The sequence below is a fragment of the Pipra filicauda genome, unplaced genomic scaffold (genome assembly GCF_003945595.2).
Source record: "Pipra filicauda isolate LSUMZ 115617 unplaced genomic scaffold, ASM394559v2 scaffold514_size685291_pilon, whole genome shotgun sequence".
Taxonomy (NCBI): domain Eukaryota; kingdom Metazoa; phylum Chordata; class Aves; order Passeriformes; family Pipridae; genus Pipra; species Pipra filicauda.
The window spans coordinates 280,831-297,662 of NW_024104659.1; the positions used below are offsets into that span (position 1 = coordinate 280,831).

Here is a 16,832-nt window from a genome sequence, read left to right on the forward strand (position 1 = left end):
CAAAAAGGATCCTTTTACAAGGTTAGTTCTTGCAACAATATAATGCAATGGCAAGCAAAAATGTCATAAGAGTCACTGTAAGTAAAAAAATATTGTTTTAACTAGTTTGGTCATGATAACAGCTAAAAATATACTGAAATTTTTGTAAATACCTGCGCAGAATTCTTTGCTTCTTTTTACTGGGAGCTCATATGTGCAGAGATTCTTGCCTCCAAGCTTGGGAGCAAAGAAAATATACCAATGACCAAAGAATATTGGGTGCAAATTCATAAAGCTTTGGGGAAGTACATTTGCTTTAAAACTTCATCTTTCTCTAGCAACTAATGTAAGTTAAGGCAAATTCAATACTGAAATCTGAAACAGTAGGTACAAAATGGGAGCTTTACAACTTGAAATTTCAGTTTAAAAATAGTTTCATTTTGCTTTAAATTAATTGATTCCCAAACATATGATTGAGATCAGCCAGAAGAACTGCATGCAGTGTTGCTATAGAGGAGCCAAACTGCAAAAGACTGTAAGACTGCAGTGGAAATAGATTAACACACAGAGGGATGCAAGCTTCTAAAATGAACCTAACAGTTTTGAAATTAGTTTCTCCTCAGATTATGTGAGATCTCAGTGCAACTACCCTGGCTATATTTAAATCCTTAGGCCATTTTCCTAATAGTGGTGTGGTGTTGTTGCATAACATACATAGCATTACAAATTCACATACATTTAGGTGAGCAATTTAGTAAAAAAACCAAGAACACTTATTTTAGTTCTGAAGGTAAACACTGAACGAGTTTGAATGCTGCTTTTTCCAGTTGCCAATACTATTTGTAAATTATGCCCTGAAAGCCACTCTTTTCAATCAAATGGAGCGCTGCCATGCATGTGATCTGAAGTGGCAAGTGTCAGGGATTGTTGTTAACAAACTGTTGAACTGAACAAATGGGTTTACGTACTAGCAACAACAACAAAAAAGTTACCGTCCTCTATTCCTTCTTCCACCCCACTGCTTATGAAACAGCTGCAGGGTCAGACAACCTCACAGAGGTAGCCTCAGCTCAACTGTTATTGCAGGATGACCTAATGTGAGAGGTTAACCTGAAAACAAGAAGATAGAACTATCACAAAGAGATCTAACAGAAGAGCAATGGTGTAGAATAAATGACATTTTAAACACCATCAAGGAAATGTAAATAAGCAAAACGACTTTGCAGCAGAGGAGCGTCTGGTGAGCAAAAGATGCACAAGAAATGCAATAAAGCAGATGTAAGAAAAACCTTGAATCTGTGACTTGAGTAAATAGCAAATATTAAATTTTTTTCTTACAACTTCTAAATCCTCCAAATAACTGTGTCATTACACAACATCAAGAGATAACAGTTGGCATATGACAGCTGTAAGCAAAGAACCATAAAGGAGCATGTATCAAAAAAAAAAAAAACAACTCAGTGATCTTAAAATAATAGAGTATCTGTTTTTATAAGGCAGTGTTAATCCAGCAATATAAGGAATTAAAACTCCGGAAAATAAATAGGTTTGGCTATTTGCTCTTGCTCCACAAGAGCAGCGTTTCATTGTTGGTAGACCATGTTGAGTAGAGCATGACAGTTCTAATGCCATCCCATCCACACCACACTGACAGACCACTCTTCAGTTCCCAACCAATTCCTCTTTTTTTTTTTCCAAAGGCAACCAACTGCAGTGCTTGAAAACAAAGACAAGGAGCAACTTGTTTTAACAGCAAGAATCATCACAGAATTTGTTCCCATGTGACTCTCCTAGGCACTTTATTTTGACATAATCTTTTCTCCCCTTGCATTTCCTTTATGTTAGATCTTGCCTGTGAGTCAGTCATGCTCCTCCAATGCATATTCACTATGTTGGATCTATCAAGAAAGCTAGTGTTTCCCTTTTATTTAATAGCAGTTCTGGCTCAGTAATGTAGAGTGGGATCTGTAACTTCTACTGAACTTTCAGAAGTGTGATGTGTGCATGACATTGTGCTTGTACTTGTGGGTCTCTTCTGCATTCTAGTATGTTCACAGGCTTCCTGCTGCGTGGTTCTCCTTTTCATTAGGGGCAACAAATAGGGACCATATGCTGTCCCTTCCCTCTTTTATTTTTTAAACAATCATAGGTAAGCATACGTTAGAAAACACTATTTAGTCTTATGAACAAAGAGGTGGAAAAAACCTGACTAACTTGTTAACTTGCTCTTGCTGCCAGTTAGAAAAAAACACCACTACTGGAATTCTGAGTGCAACTCTAGGCTCACCAGATAATCAACTCCAAAGAACATGTTAAAGAATGCTTAGAAAAGTGGTGTTGTGCCAGCCACCAGCAATCAGACACAGTCAACAAGGGTTCACAAAGGGAAAATCACATTTAACTAACTTGATATCCTAATATGATGTCTTAGTGGGTGAAGGGAAGGCAGTGGTTGTGGTTTTCTGATTTTAATATGGTTTTTGATACTGTCCTTCACAGCATCCTTCTGAACATGTCCAACTGTGGGATGAGTGGGGATCACAGAGCGTGGGTGAAGAACTGGCTGAAGGGCAGGGTTCACAGTGTTGTAGTGGATGGGGCTACATCTGTCTGGCAGTCAGACACCGGTGGTGTTCCTCAGGGTTCCACTTCAGGGCCAGTTCTGTTCAGTGTATGAGCAATCTGGATGCAGAAGTTGAATGCACCATTAGCAAGTTTGCTGATGAGACCAAAGTGCGAGGTGCTGTTGGCTGTCTTGAGGGACAAGTTGCTTTGCAAAGGGATCTAGGTAGATTGGAACACTGAGCTATGATTAATCGGATAAAATTTAACAAGTCAAAACCTGCACCTAGGATGGAGTAACATCAGACACAAGTATGAATGGACAGAGGAGTGGCTGGAGAGCAGCCTGAAGGAAGGGACCTGGGGTTGCTGGTCAGCAGAAGCTTGATGTGAGTCAGCATTGTGTGTCCCAGCAGCCCAGAGCCCAAACCCCATCCCGGGGTGCATCACACATGGCATTACCAGCCGGCCAAGAGAGGTGATTATCCCTCTGTATTCAGTGTTGGTGCAGCCTCAGCTCAAGCGCTGGGTGCAGTGCTGGGCCCTCCAATTTAAGAAGGATGTGAAGCTTCTTGAATGTGCCCAGAGGAGGGCAACAAAGATGGTGACAAGGCTGGAAAGGATGACCTGTGAGGAGCAGCTGAGGACTTAGGGCTTGTGTAGTTAGGAGAAAAGGAGGCTGAGGGATGACCTCATTGCTCTCTATAGCTCCCTAAGGAGGGAAAGGGGAGAGGAGGCACTGAACTCTTCGCCCTGGGATTCAGTGATAGGACACAGAGGAATGCTTCAAAGCTGTGCCAGAGCCAGGGGAGGTTCTCCCACGGTCCCAGGGGGGAGGGGAATGGGGCTGTGACACAGCACAGACAGGTCCAGAGTCAAGGTAGAGGTGCAAATGGAATGCTTTATTGAGGTGTGCAGGGGTTTTATGCGTTCAGGCAGGGAAAGGGCTAGAACATGGGGTGGAGCATGAGACAGACAAACGGGGGAACAAATCGGGGTAGGGACACAGGCAAAGGGGGAGGAATGTGGGAGGAACCGGGGAAAGAAAGGGCGAATGGTGGCTGTCTCCTCTCTGCAGCTTCTTCAGGCTATCAGAGAGGGAAGCGGGGAAGCAGGCATGCCTGGGCATGCCCGGGAAATACAAATCCTGGGGAAACATACAATGTGTATATTTATAAATATACATAAGAATATTATAAATATACATAAGAACTGCAAAGTCCATATCATAAACTCCTGTTAATTGCTGTATATCTTCCTCCATGCTGGGAACTGTTCCCACTCTGCTTCCTGCTCCTTCACAAGGTTCAGATGACATTAGAAAGCATTTCTTTACTAAGAGGGTGGTCAAACATTGGAACAGGCTTTCTGGAAAGGTGGTCAAGGCCCAAAGCCTGTCAGTGTTTAAGGGTCACTTGAACAATGCCCTTATGCTTTAAAATTTTGGTCAGCCCTGACATAGTCAGGCAGTTGGACTGGATGATTATTATATGTCCCTTCCAACTGAAATAGCCTGTTCTATTCTATTTTAATCACACCATAATTTCAAGACAGATAATTGCTGATGATCCTAACTGCAGCTAGCTGGAGATAGTGAACTACAAAGTTACCTTGGTTAGATGTTTCTACCAAGACCATTTTTTAACCTAGCAAGATATTTAATAAGCTACTGTGTGACAGCAAAGGCATCTATCTTGCTCCAGTTTCATCCTTCCTCTTTTGATCACCTGTTCCTGCCCCACAGCACTTGTACAAAACACAGAAGTCATATCAGAAAAATCTTGACTTAATATGTCTAAGCCACGTCATGGACAAGGAAGAACAACTTGTTTCATAAAGAAAGATTACATCTGTCTGGATGCTGTAGCAGAACAGACATTGGCTACAAAGAGCTAATATGGTTTTCCTTATTAGAGAGAATTTTTTTCTAGCACAGCACAGGGGAGATTGAAAATCCCTGAGGTGTGAACGGTAGAAAAGCACAGAATGAGAAAAAGTCTCCTGTCTAATCTTACTGCAAGTAGCTTCCTTTTCCTTTTTATCTCCCTTTTCTTCCCCAATAGCATGAGATGTTTCCAGCTATGACGTGTACTTGGATGGACACAGAAATCAGAGCACTCTGGAGATCATGAATAACTTTTCAGAGAATGGTCTAGTGATTATACAGATCTGAACTCTGCAAAATGCTTCTTTATGAAATTCAACAAGCATTTCCCAGCAGAAGCTGTGCTTGCCTAGTGGGAAGCTGGTGTCATAGATGTACTTGAGGTAGAACACCCATCCTTGGGGTCCCAGATATCTCCCATCCCTGCTCAAAAAACATATTTCCCAAAAGGCTGTTTGTGTAACTCATACTTGAGTAAATTCAGTCTTTAATTGAGCCGTGGTGTATTACTGGAAAAACATGTGGCAATCATCAAAGTTCAGTTAATAAGCATTATGGATACAAAATTTCAAAATTTTGTTGGTAAAGAACATAATTGAGACTGTCACATGTGAACTGAGCAGTATATATCAGAAAAAAATATTAGTTTACAATTTAGAGGTTCCTCTATTCTGCAGGCTTCTCCTTTTGTTTCAGATTTTGCTGACACTTACGTTTTGCTATTAAGTATGTTCTTTTTTATATTGTTTCTGAACATGTGCTCACTCTCAAACTAATTTTCAAATTCCTTTGAAGATTCTTAGCAGCAAGGGTTGGTGAAACCTTTTTTGTTATAATAATTTTACTGATTTTTAGAGGAAAACTATATCTATACTGGTGGAATGAATGTTCATTAACTAGCTGGGATGAATTAAACCACTGTGAAAGACTGCTAAATTAAATGCATTCAAGTAGAAGGAAGTATTACTCACAGGCTCCAAGCATCTGCCTCAGATGAAATAGGCATCAAACACTGGAAGCAGCAGAGCCTTGTTCCACTGTGAAAAGAAATTATCTTAAGCCTTTACACTCAAGAAGTTAAATCAATGTACCAGACTGACTACTGTTAAATAATTGACACCCTATAGGACAAACAGATGAGATAATGCTGAACAAATAGGGACAGCCTAATAAATTACTGAATTGTATGCAGCAGCGTGAAGAGGTTGTTTTCATGAATTTGGAAAGGGCAGATTTGTTTAGGGTGGTGAATGACAAAGATCTATGAGAATTGTGAAGCAACAGCAAACTATAGAGCATATATTTTCCTCATTTTTAGAAAAACTATTGATTTATTCTATTAGGAATAAATAAGAAATTGGAAAAATACATGCCTCTTTAAAAATTTACTGAATCATAATGTACATAAACAAAAGTAAAGTTGTAGAAATGCTACAAATATTAAATATCAAAATACAGTACAGAGCTACTCTACATCTTTTCTCAAATATCAAAAAAGGTGCATGAGGAAAATACAGAGGAAAAAAATCTTTAATTCAGAGGATTTTACTACTGCCAAACCAAAGACCTGGTTGGGCAAAGGCCTTCTTGCTGGGCAAAGACCTGTCACTGCATTATATTCTAAGAGGTGGTGTATCACAGACTCTTTCTGCATCTAGATTTCTCCTAATGTCCTAGCTTTGTGATGAAACATCTCTTTTTCACTTATTTCTCTTTGAATATTGTAAAAAAATGGAAAAATTTTTACAAATATTAGACAGCCACTGATAAATTTCAGATTACTAATAAAAGGCTGGGTAGGTATTTCGTATAAGATTCAGTCCAAAATCAACTTTTTTTCCCTCTAATTTTTAAAAGGACATATTTTTGGCCACAGCTTCATGAGGTGCAAAGTTCCATATTTTCAGATGTGATTAACAAATTTTTTTTTGTGTAGTTGTATGCTTACAGAGATAAAAAACACAGAAGCTTGAGTCATGATTTCAGAAGGGCTTGGAGGAGAGAGGAAAAAACCCACAGTTTTTGACATTTAGTTATTCCAGTAGAATTTTAAATTCAGACAAAGGAAGATCTGTATTTTGATCCCTTTCTCCCCTCCCATTTTTTTCTTTTCTGCAACTCACACGTTAAAAATAAAGATGCTTATTATGCACTTTTATTTTCAGCTCCATTTGTCTGATTAATCTTTGAAGTGTGATGAGGTATGGAGAAGAAAGTATTTATTTTCCTGTATAAATTTCAGAAGTTTATTTCTTTGATTCATTATCTATTACGTAGAGGTCGAGTGAACATGGAAACACTTTCAAACAGAAAATAATGCCTTTTGCCAATTAATTTCACCATATGAGGGCAGAATAATGATTTTTATGTCTAATCTTTGAGTTTCACATTTCATAGGTGGAAGTGTTTTAAAGGAAGAGAACATATTTATTTTTTGAAAAGTTCAAGAAAGTTCTCCTAAAACCTTTCAAAGATACTAGGATTGCTGAACAAATTTGATTAATTTTTCTTTTTTGTGTTTTGTCTTCTCAGGTAGAAGTAAAACTTGTTCCTTTGTCATAGGCTAAAATAGCTGTCAAATACACTGCTTCTGGTAATTTACAGAATACCATATAATATTTTAATCATAATATTAAAGCTTCTAAAAAAGGTATAAAATACCTTTTTCTTCTTCCTTGTAAATGAATGTATTTTGATGAAAGATCTTAATGCAAGTTAAGTATTCAGTCATAAGGTAAAGCTGGTAGTGCCCGCAGTCTGTGTACAAGGCACATTGACTAAGAGTTCCACTTTCATTACTCAACATTTGGGGATTTAGATATGGTCAGTTATCAAAGATATGGTAAGTTATCAAAGAATATTTTAAAAATACATTTTTAAAAAATTCTCCTATTTCTAGATTAAAACATTTAGCATCACATAAATCATAGTATAAAGACTTCTGTATATAGATAACATTGCCTGATTCTTAGCAGACCCTAACAAACTCTGTGAAGGAAAGAAGGAAATAATATGAGCAGTGCCATTACTTCTTTCTAAAAGTTTCAGTTCTTATATTACTTTCTATCTTCTCTAGAAATTATTTGTAATGAACAGAACTCAAGTATCATAAGGAGCAACAAACATGTTCCATTTCCTACCACCACACTCTGGGAAGGAGAAGTGTAATAATAACTGGTGAATCAGAACAGTAAAAGCGCATTGTCTGCAAACAATGGGATAGGAGGTGACTGATTTGGGATGTCTTTGGGATTTCACCTTCATAGCTATTTTCATTCGCTTGCTTTTGCTGGTTTGGACAGAATCACACCCTTCCCTAAGCTTTCCACAGGTATATTCGAAGTGCATACAAGTCTAAGAAAGAATCAGTTAATCAAATGGGCTTGGATGTTCTCACGCAATTGAACAATTCAGACTCCCATTGTTTTCACAGAAAGCTCTGGAAACATATGCTGTCGATTTTCCAATGATTACTAACATTTTGCAGAAAAATGGTAAAACCATGGGAAACACTTGTTGGTGACACTGACTCCAACAGACCCAGTTCGTGCAATATATGGCGAGCTGCAAAACTGATGCTTGTTTAAGCAAACCCAAAGGAGAGTTATGAAGTGAGGATGAATAGGAGAGGAAAGCAGTGCAGGCTTATGAAAAATGTGCAGTCTTCAGCTCTGAATAAACCTGCCACACACCTACAAGGCTTTACCAATGTGCAGCACATGTAGGTTACAAACTCCCAACTGCTTGTTGCCTCTCTCCTAGACCTGGCAACTCTAGGATTCCAATGAAGCAGAAGGCGGCATTCCCTGCTCAGGATAGTCTCCAGCAGTCTCCTCAGCCAGTCACCTGTTGTTAAAGATGCACTGATCAAGTGTTCAAGCAAATAAAACTGATACTGTTGTCATAACCTAAAACTTACATCTCCCACAGAAGAGGAATTTTCTTTGTGAAATGTGCAACAGCAGCTGATAAAGTGTGTACATGATCATTACTGACTGGATTTTTCTATTTTATGTTTTGAATGCTCAAACCACTGCTCTGAGAAAAATATATCTAGCTTTTGTTCCTCTTATTCTGAGACATAATAGAATCTTTCTGTGTTTTTAACTGCCTTTTCTTATGTTTTGCTGTCTTTCCAATGCAGGTACCCCTTCATTCATGCAAAAGCAGCCTGCATTTCACATTAATCTTTTCACAGTCTGGTTTTCACTCTGAAATTTTCAGATCTCTGTGGAAAATGTACAAAAAACCTTTACAGTAAGTTGTCAGTCTCCCTTTAATTTTTATTTTTTCCAGAGGACTTCTAATCTGTTTTGTTATCTAATCATTCACCAATCTTACCTCAGTGACCACTTTGCTGGGAGTGTTTAAAATAACTGTAGGCAGTTACATTTTGTACCTTATAATTTGACTCTGGTGTCTTTTAAATATGTTCTGAATGTTTATCATACCACTCTGGATTAGAGTTCTCTGAGTCACGTTCTGCCAGTGGTAGTTCAGTCTTCATCCTAGACATCAGAGTCTCCCAGTCTAGCGTTTTAGACCATTAATAAAAACGTTTGAAAGAATACCAATGTATGAAATATTATTGACATGGATACACGTAAACCAGTGCTCATAATATTATCACTTTCAAATATATGAATGTTAGAGCTGCAACATAAAAGCAATAGTCATAGTAATTATAATACTATTAAAAAAAAAACTTTAACTGTAATAAAGTAATGCTAATAGTAATAGCAAAGATAAAATTCACTATACAAGCAATTAAATGGTGATGTATGAACTAGTGTTTATGGCAACAATATTGCTTATAATATTTCCTGGGTTTGCTCCTCAATGTTAAATATTGTTTGATTCCATGTTTTATATCTTAGTATGTTCTGTTAAAGCTGCTGCAACCATGAAGCATATGTATTTTGACTCCTCCCTTCTGTATATGTCATCCTACTTTGAAATGTTCCACTCAGCGACACAGCAATATTTTTATACAAGGCAATTACAAACAGTAACTGTCCCTAACCTGCAAAATCAGTTTATATGAATTGTCTTTTCCACACAAGGTGGGTGATATGTAATTCCAGAATTGCCTTCAGTTAAGAAAGATATTGAAATGGTTCTGAACTAGCTAGCTAATACAGCATTATCTTTTTCGTCTTCCCAGGAGAGATTTTCACTCTGAGGCAGACAACACTGCATGGAATTTAGTACTTTTCTCTCCACACCTTTTCCTTAGTTATTAAAAACTTTAATCTGGAGAGTCTCAATGGAGGTAATAGAATAACAACAGCCTAGCCTTAGGTCTCTGTAAAACCAAAGGATATGGTTTTTGCTGTATTTCTCTCTCAGTGATATTCTGACAGTGTAATTAAAATTATTCTCCTAGTAGTTGCTTATATTCTATATTAAAGTTATAAAAACTTCCTGAAATACACACGTATTAAAGTAGGCTACCCCTGTGATAAAATCTTCAAAAAGCTCCCAGGCACCTACACTTGTATTGCCAGTCTGTACTGTCAAATAGCCCTATACACAGTAACCCCAGGATGGTCTGCACACCTGACCTCTACAAGACACCAAAGCTCAGCATCTGCATCCAACCCGCAGCCCAAGACCTGTGCAGGCCCTGAATACAGGGGAGGAGAACCAGAAGTATCACCTTGGCAGCCTCCCTTTGTTGGCCAAGATGAGACAGACTATTGCCAACCTCTAGAGACTCAAGCTATCACCTGTCTCCCCAACTTCTCTCTGCCAGTAAAAATTTCGCTTTGGGTACTTGATTAACAGCAGAGCTAAGCACCATCTCAAGCAAGCTATACACACTTCAGGAACCAGGAAACACTAAATCTCAGAAGATCCCTCAAAAAAACAGGGAAAGATTTTTCTCAGCTAGAAGAACAGACACTTTATTGTGTGACTACAGCTGAGAAAGGCTAAGCTCAGAGACAGAAAATGAAGGATCAAAGAGTAAATAGGGAAGTAGCTCACCCAACAAATACTTTTTGGACACAGTGCCATAATTAATTGTCTTTACTAATTACTTCTCATTGTCCTAGGAAGCATGAGCACATACCTAGGGTTTTCCATTAAGGGACATGATAATAAGATCATGGACATAGTTGTCTGGATTATGGTATTAAAAAACATTCTCATTTGAAACAAAATGGTTCTGGATTAAATCATTGCATTTCCTTTCAGTCATCCTGTATTTCCTCACCATCATAGTTTTTTCTCCCTCCATGCTTTCAATACCCAAATTAGTTCAGACAGGCTCAGAATTTAAAAATACGTTCTGATTTTGTCTTTTTACCATGACACATTATATTTTGTTGCTTTTTTCCTCTGTTTTTTTATCCTTACAAGGATTATTTTTTCCATAATAGTAGAAAGACAAGCATTGTATCTTTGCTTTTTTTGTACTTTTTTCCTGTGAACTACAAGTATCAAGAAATGCTTTCTCTTTCTCCAGCAAAATTTATGGCTGCATATAATTACTCCTATGTAATTATTAGAGTATGTAAATATTACAGTCAACTGATCTGGAATTCTATGATCTCCTCAGCAGCCTATCTCAATGTTTTGAGGACAGGTTGCCTGTACATTAGACTTCTCAAAGGCCTCATTCTGGTGTTGACTTTTTTTTTTGTCTACCTCTATCTTCACATATCTAAAGGCACAGAAAGTTATGGGTTCTAGCTATTTTCATGAGCAGGTCTTATTCATAACTTTTCACAGAAACATGGAATCACAGAATGGGTAAGATTGAAAAATGGGCCACCAGTGGGAGCATCTGGTCCAACCTCCCTTCTCAAGCAGGGTCATCCTAGAGCGTATATATTGCATAGGATTTTGTCCAGATAGTTTTTAAGTATCTCCACAGACAAGTTGGTTTAAAATCTGTGCTTACACCTGAGATTTCAGGGAAAAAATAGTGAGAAATCCAGAATTTGGACAAATATTCTTAGGTGCCATAAAACAAAGTGCTTCTTACCATGCTAAAGAAGAAAGGAGACTTCACCTCCTTTGAAAATTCTGCTTTCCATAATGGGCTGTTATTTTGGCTTTAATACAGTATTATGCCCACTAGATTGCTGCATTTTTCCATTTGGGGAGGTATGAAAATACTACCTGTGAACCAAAGCAACCATCCTTTTGATAGACCTGAGCAAATAGAACAAGAAACAGTCTAGTTTCCTTACCTCATATTCATCGTTGTTGGAAGTTAACTCAAATCTTCATGAGACTGTGTGATAAAAGAAGAATGCTAGGAAGACACACAGTTGTTCAGAAGTGGTGATGGAGCTGGCTTATATTGTAAGAAGGGGCTCTGTCATCATTAAAAGTCAGTGGAAATTGAGGAGGAGGAAAAGGGAAGATTCTTCCTGATGAATGAGAAAAGTGTCACACATCTTCAGGAAGGGCAAGAGGTTTCTCCTCATACACCATGTGCTGCTGTCCCCTGAGCCTTCTGATAACCCTCCACTGGACTGGCACCAGGATAATGAGCGGTGTATTTCTTCTACTGGGAAGCTCACAAGAAGGCACAGCAGTCCAGCTGTGAACTCCCTAGTGCTAAACAGAGGGGAGTGCTAAACCTTCCTAGACTTGCTGGCTACACTCTTGACATCACAGCTGTTGGCCATTCACTGCAGAGGCATATGGCTTGCCCATATGCCTTTAAAGATGGTTTTTGGGTAGAGGAATCAGCAAGGAGCACAGTGTCAATTTTCTGAAGTTAAACATATCTGGTTTGAACTGAAAACAAACTTTGAAGCCACTGGTAGTGCTAAGATATGTTCCTTGTTTTGCTGTCTTTCATGTTTAATTGTTGTTTAGGGCACTCTACACAATAATACCAATTGTTTTGACATCGGTTGGTGAGACAACTCCAGAAACATTTTAACTGTTTTTGATAGTGGAAAAGCATGAAGCCTTATGTTGAGTTAGAGATTAGTTTATTAAAATAGAATAGATAAGAAATAAGTGTTGCCTTCATAATGATTCTCCATCTTCCAAATCAATCCCTATTTTCTTTCACATTTTTAAAGAAACTTGTACTTAATTACTAAAAATATCAAGAGAAACTTGATAGCATAATCAAGCATAGAGGCATATAACTCCAGCTATAGCCACTCCAACAAACTTAATATACCCAGTTATAGATTAATCTAATTCAAAAATATGGGCTGGGATCTACAAGAGGATGAATGGCTAAAGCATAAAAACGTTATAAAATGTAAATTACAATTCCATAAGAAAGGCTACAACTATTATTACTATAAGAATCAGTACAAACACAACAGAAGAGCATGGAGTAGAGTTTTAATTAATAGGAGAAAGAGCAGTATAATCACAGACTAAGATCTGTCTGTCTCTATTTCAGGCTCTGGTTTGCACTGGAGTCTTATTAATTAAATATTCATAATCTATCCTTTTGCCAATTAAATAATAATCATGTCTGTCCAAAGTTGAAAGGTCATTTATCCAAGGAACCTCCCTCCTGATTCATTCCTTTCATCTCATGTCTTTTATTTGAAACAGCTCTTCTTTCCATGAAAGAAAGTACTGAAAGCCAAAATTGACAGAAATTTCAACTTGTCAAGCTATTCAAGAATATACCAGAAATACTATAAAATGGAGAGTGTTTTGTAACTGAAGAAGCTTGGGAAAATGTGTTTCCACATCTGACACACTTTTAAAATTTACAACAAACTAATCCTTCTTCCTAAAGGTAACAAATATGTGTCTTTTTCTTTTCCTATCATTTGTAGATATTTTCTACAATTTCTACAATCTTTGAGTATTTGATGGAAAAGTCCTAAAGAATTACATTGTAGAAATCTAATTTGAATATGTCTGCATAGTTTAATGACAAAGTATAGAATTTGGATTTTATCACATTGACAAATTGGCCTGATGCAGAAGTATCAGAAATGTTTGGTATACATAAATATACATTTCACGTTCGAAACAGAGACAATAGAGAAACATTCTTACTCATGTTCACTAATGGACTTTGTGCAGATGGTATTTTGAGAAACCTCACTATGAGGTGGTGAATGAACTGGTGAAAAGGAATACATTAAAGGAAAATGGTCTTTTTGACATGATACAGAGCTCTTCAAATACAGGATAGATACAGTGAAAAGTTAAATCCTTTTTAAAGAACCCTTTAGATCCCTGTCCTGCTTCATTAATTCTTAGTATTGTTCTTCATTTGACTGTAACTATATTAAAATTGATAGTAAATATGCCTTCTTCAAGTAGATACTGCCCTTCCCTTCCCTTCCCAAACCTTCCCTTCCCAAACCTTCCCAAACCTTCCCTTCCCAAACCTTCCCAAACCTTCCCTTCCCAAACCTTCCCTTCCCAAACCTTCCCAAACTTTCTCAAACCTTCCCTTCCCAAACCTTCTCTTCCCAAACCTTCCCAAACCTTTCCTTCCCAAACCTTCACAAACCTTCCCAAACCTTCACAAACCTTCCCAAACCTTCACAAACCTTCCCAAACCTTCCCATCCTTTTTTGTCCTCTGAATTTCAAAAGAGCTTTCATGTGCATTTTTCCAAGTTCCTCAGACAGATACTTGATGATAGTCTTTATGATCAGGTCATAAAAGATCTACATCTTCCCTTGAAGCAATTCAGATGTGAAACAGGTCATGCCTGGATGATATACAGTCCTATATTTAGTACCCCACCCCAGAACAATACCAACATGGAGTGCTTTTTGACAGCACACAAGGCAAGCTCAGGACTGCTTGCAACAACTCTTGCAAAGGCACTTCTTTGCTTGCCAGTAGGACATCAGCAAGATGCTGCTGATGCTGTTGCAAGGAAGGTGTGGGTTCTTTGGGTTCTTGGCAGGAATTAGTGCTGGAAACAGAACTTGATGCCCATAGAAGTACCGGTTCTTTATCAATTATTTAAAACTACCTTAAAAATTAAATAAACCCCCTCCAGACTCAGAAATATTCCTTTCTAAAGCAAGTAAATGGTATTCCTTCAAAAGACAACTTGCCAGAAATTTACTGGCCATTACCACCAATTCCACTGAGGGAAGTAGAGGTGCTGTGTTTAAAAGCCTCAGGCCTTTCCTCATTATCTGATTGTTTCCTGAACAGAAATAATTTCTCTGTCATCTCTGGCAAATTAAACTTTAAAAAAAAAATCCAAGCAAACTAATCCTTAAGATTTATTTCCTCTGTACCAACCATCAGCCTGTTTTCTTGCATGTCAGACGTTGCCCATGTGCAATCTTACCTCATACAGTGTAGTTAAGACAGATTTTTAAGTTACTTGAGAAAAAGGGAACAGACAATGTATCATTTGCTTTGCAAATATATGAGATGTGGAAACAGAAATGTCAAAGCTTTTTGGCATTAACTCTTGATTCTTACTGGTTTTCATGACTCATTCAGTTTGTGAGTGAGCAACGAGATTGCACCAGAAAAGGAAATTTTGAACAGCTTATTTAAATTAACATATGTGTACTCAGGAAACTGTATCCTTTCCTGATTGCAGGTAGGGGTGAGCTAACTTTGCATAGCAATGAATAAGCTTAAAAGCAAAGAAAGTAAAAATGTGGGTGAAGCATTATGACTATCACAACATTTCTGCCTTGTAATACACGCCCAGAATTCTGCCAGGTAATGCCACACCTATGTGTCATGTGACAGTATCTTACGCACCATACTAAGGTTAAATGATCCTGTCTTCTGTGAGCAAAGCAGATTTCACTACACCAGTGAATTTTTTAGCAAACAGACTCCTAAATGTTGTTTTACTACTACATCTTAGATGACAGCAGCAATGAGAAAGAATCTGATGAAGAATGAACTTCCTCTCACTTTCCTTCAACAAATTCTTCATTATGCTCCACTGAGACAGATGTGATAAACCCAGACATGCTAAACATGGATTTATTACTTTGGTGGTTTGACCTTGGCTGACTGCCAGATCCCCACCCAGTCACTTTCTCACTCCACTTCATTAAAAGCACACAGGAGAAAATAGGATGGAAAAGCTTGTGGATTGAGATAAAGACCAATTGCTGTAATGGGCAAAAATGACTAGACTTGGGAACAAACTAAATGTACTTTATTGCCAACTAAAAATAGAGTAAAACTGTGAGAAGCAAAGACAAAACAAAAACACCTTCCCCCTACCCCTTGCCTTCTTCCCATGGTCAGCTTCAGCCCTTCACTCACGACTCCTCTACTTCCTCCTCCCCAAGCGGTGCAGAGTGGGGAGTGGGGGGCTGTGGTCAGCCCCTAACAGCTCCTCTCTGCTGCTCCCTCCTCCTCACACTTTTCCCCCTCCAGCATGAACTCTCCACAGGGTGCAGGGAAATCCACAGCCTTTCACAGAACTGCCTTCTGCATTCAAGTTTGAACTTTACTTACTGTATCGGCTGATACTTAGTTGCAATGCAAACACTTGATAAACTGAGTAATGCAGTTAAGAGGGTAAAGCAATCCAAGATGCCCAGTGAGGCTCAGCTCCTTGCAGAAGGTGGCTTCTCATAGCCAGCACAGGTTATGCACGTCAGCGCTGTGGCTGCCGGCAGCTGCACGCTCTGCGCTGCCACTGACGCACACTGCCCGGTCTGCCGTCAACACTCGTCTGTGCGGAGCTGGGCACGCTGCTCCCGCACTGGGATTCAGGGTCTAAACCAACATATAAGCCTGGAATTTCTGAGCCCTGATTTCCTCCCTACGTCTCTCTTTAGTGGCTTCTAAAATGAGCAATTTCCTACTTAGTCTTTCTCTGAGGACTGAGGTGCAGTATTAAGATGAGGCAGCTGCACTGAACTGACTCATGCTCAGCTTATACTTAATTTTCAGGTATTAAACTGATGCTCTTAAACATGGTAGAATTGCTATGCTGTGCCCCACTGGGTTTCAGACTGATGCTTTAATACATTTTCGCAGCATTTGTCTGTTTAAGGCTTCTTTTCTCTACTCCTCATATTTTTCATCATCACAAGCTCTTTTACTTGCATCTTTTTCTTAGAGTTTTGCTTACTATTACTTACTCACTGGAGATTCATGCAGCTCTTCTAAAAAAATCTCCTTGCCCCAGTATCTAATAGGGATTTTTAGACTTCTCTGCTCGTAAGGTACCTTTATTGTCAGTTTCTTTTTAACCAGAATGACTAATGTGACATTACTACATAACATGGAGATGGCAGACACTCTGCCTGATGAAATTTCCACCTGCAAACATACCCAGTGGAACTGTAGTACAGAATTTATATCAGGGTGAGGTTTTTTAATTAAACAGTGTGTGTGTGGGGGGGGGGTGTATATTACCTAAGGATAGGTGGTTTTAGCACGGAAGGGAGTACAGGACTCTGAGCTACAACCACAACTTCAGGTGAACTGTTGCCTACCTGTTCAGGCAGGC

General features: G+C 38.5%; 1 long non-coding RNA gene across 1 annotated transcript; it reads right to left on the minus strand.

Annotated features, from left to right (window-relative positions):
- Positions 1 to 1,061: 1,061 nt before the first annotated feature.
- LOC120324403 lies at positions 1,062 to 15,889 on the minus strand. The gene is made up of 3 exons (XR_005565687.1): positions 15,830 to 15,889; positions 5,398 to 5,463; positions 1,062 to 1,089 (listed from the first exon to the last, which is right to left on the minus strand). It is a non-coding gene; the product is annotated as an uncharacterized LOC120324403 (long non-coding RNA).
- Between the last annotated feature and the right edge of the window lie 943 nt (positions 15,890 to 16,832).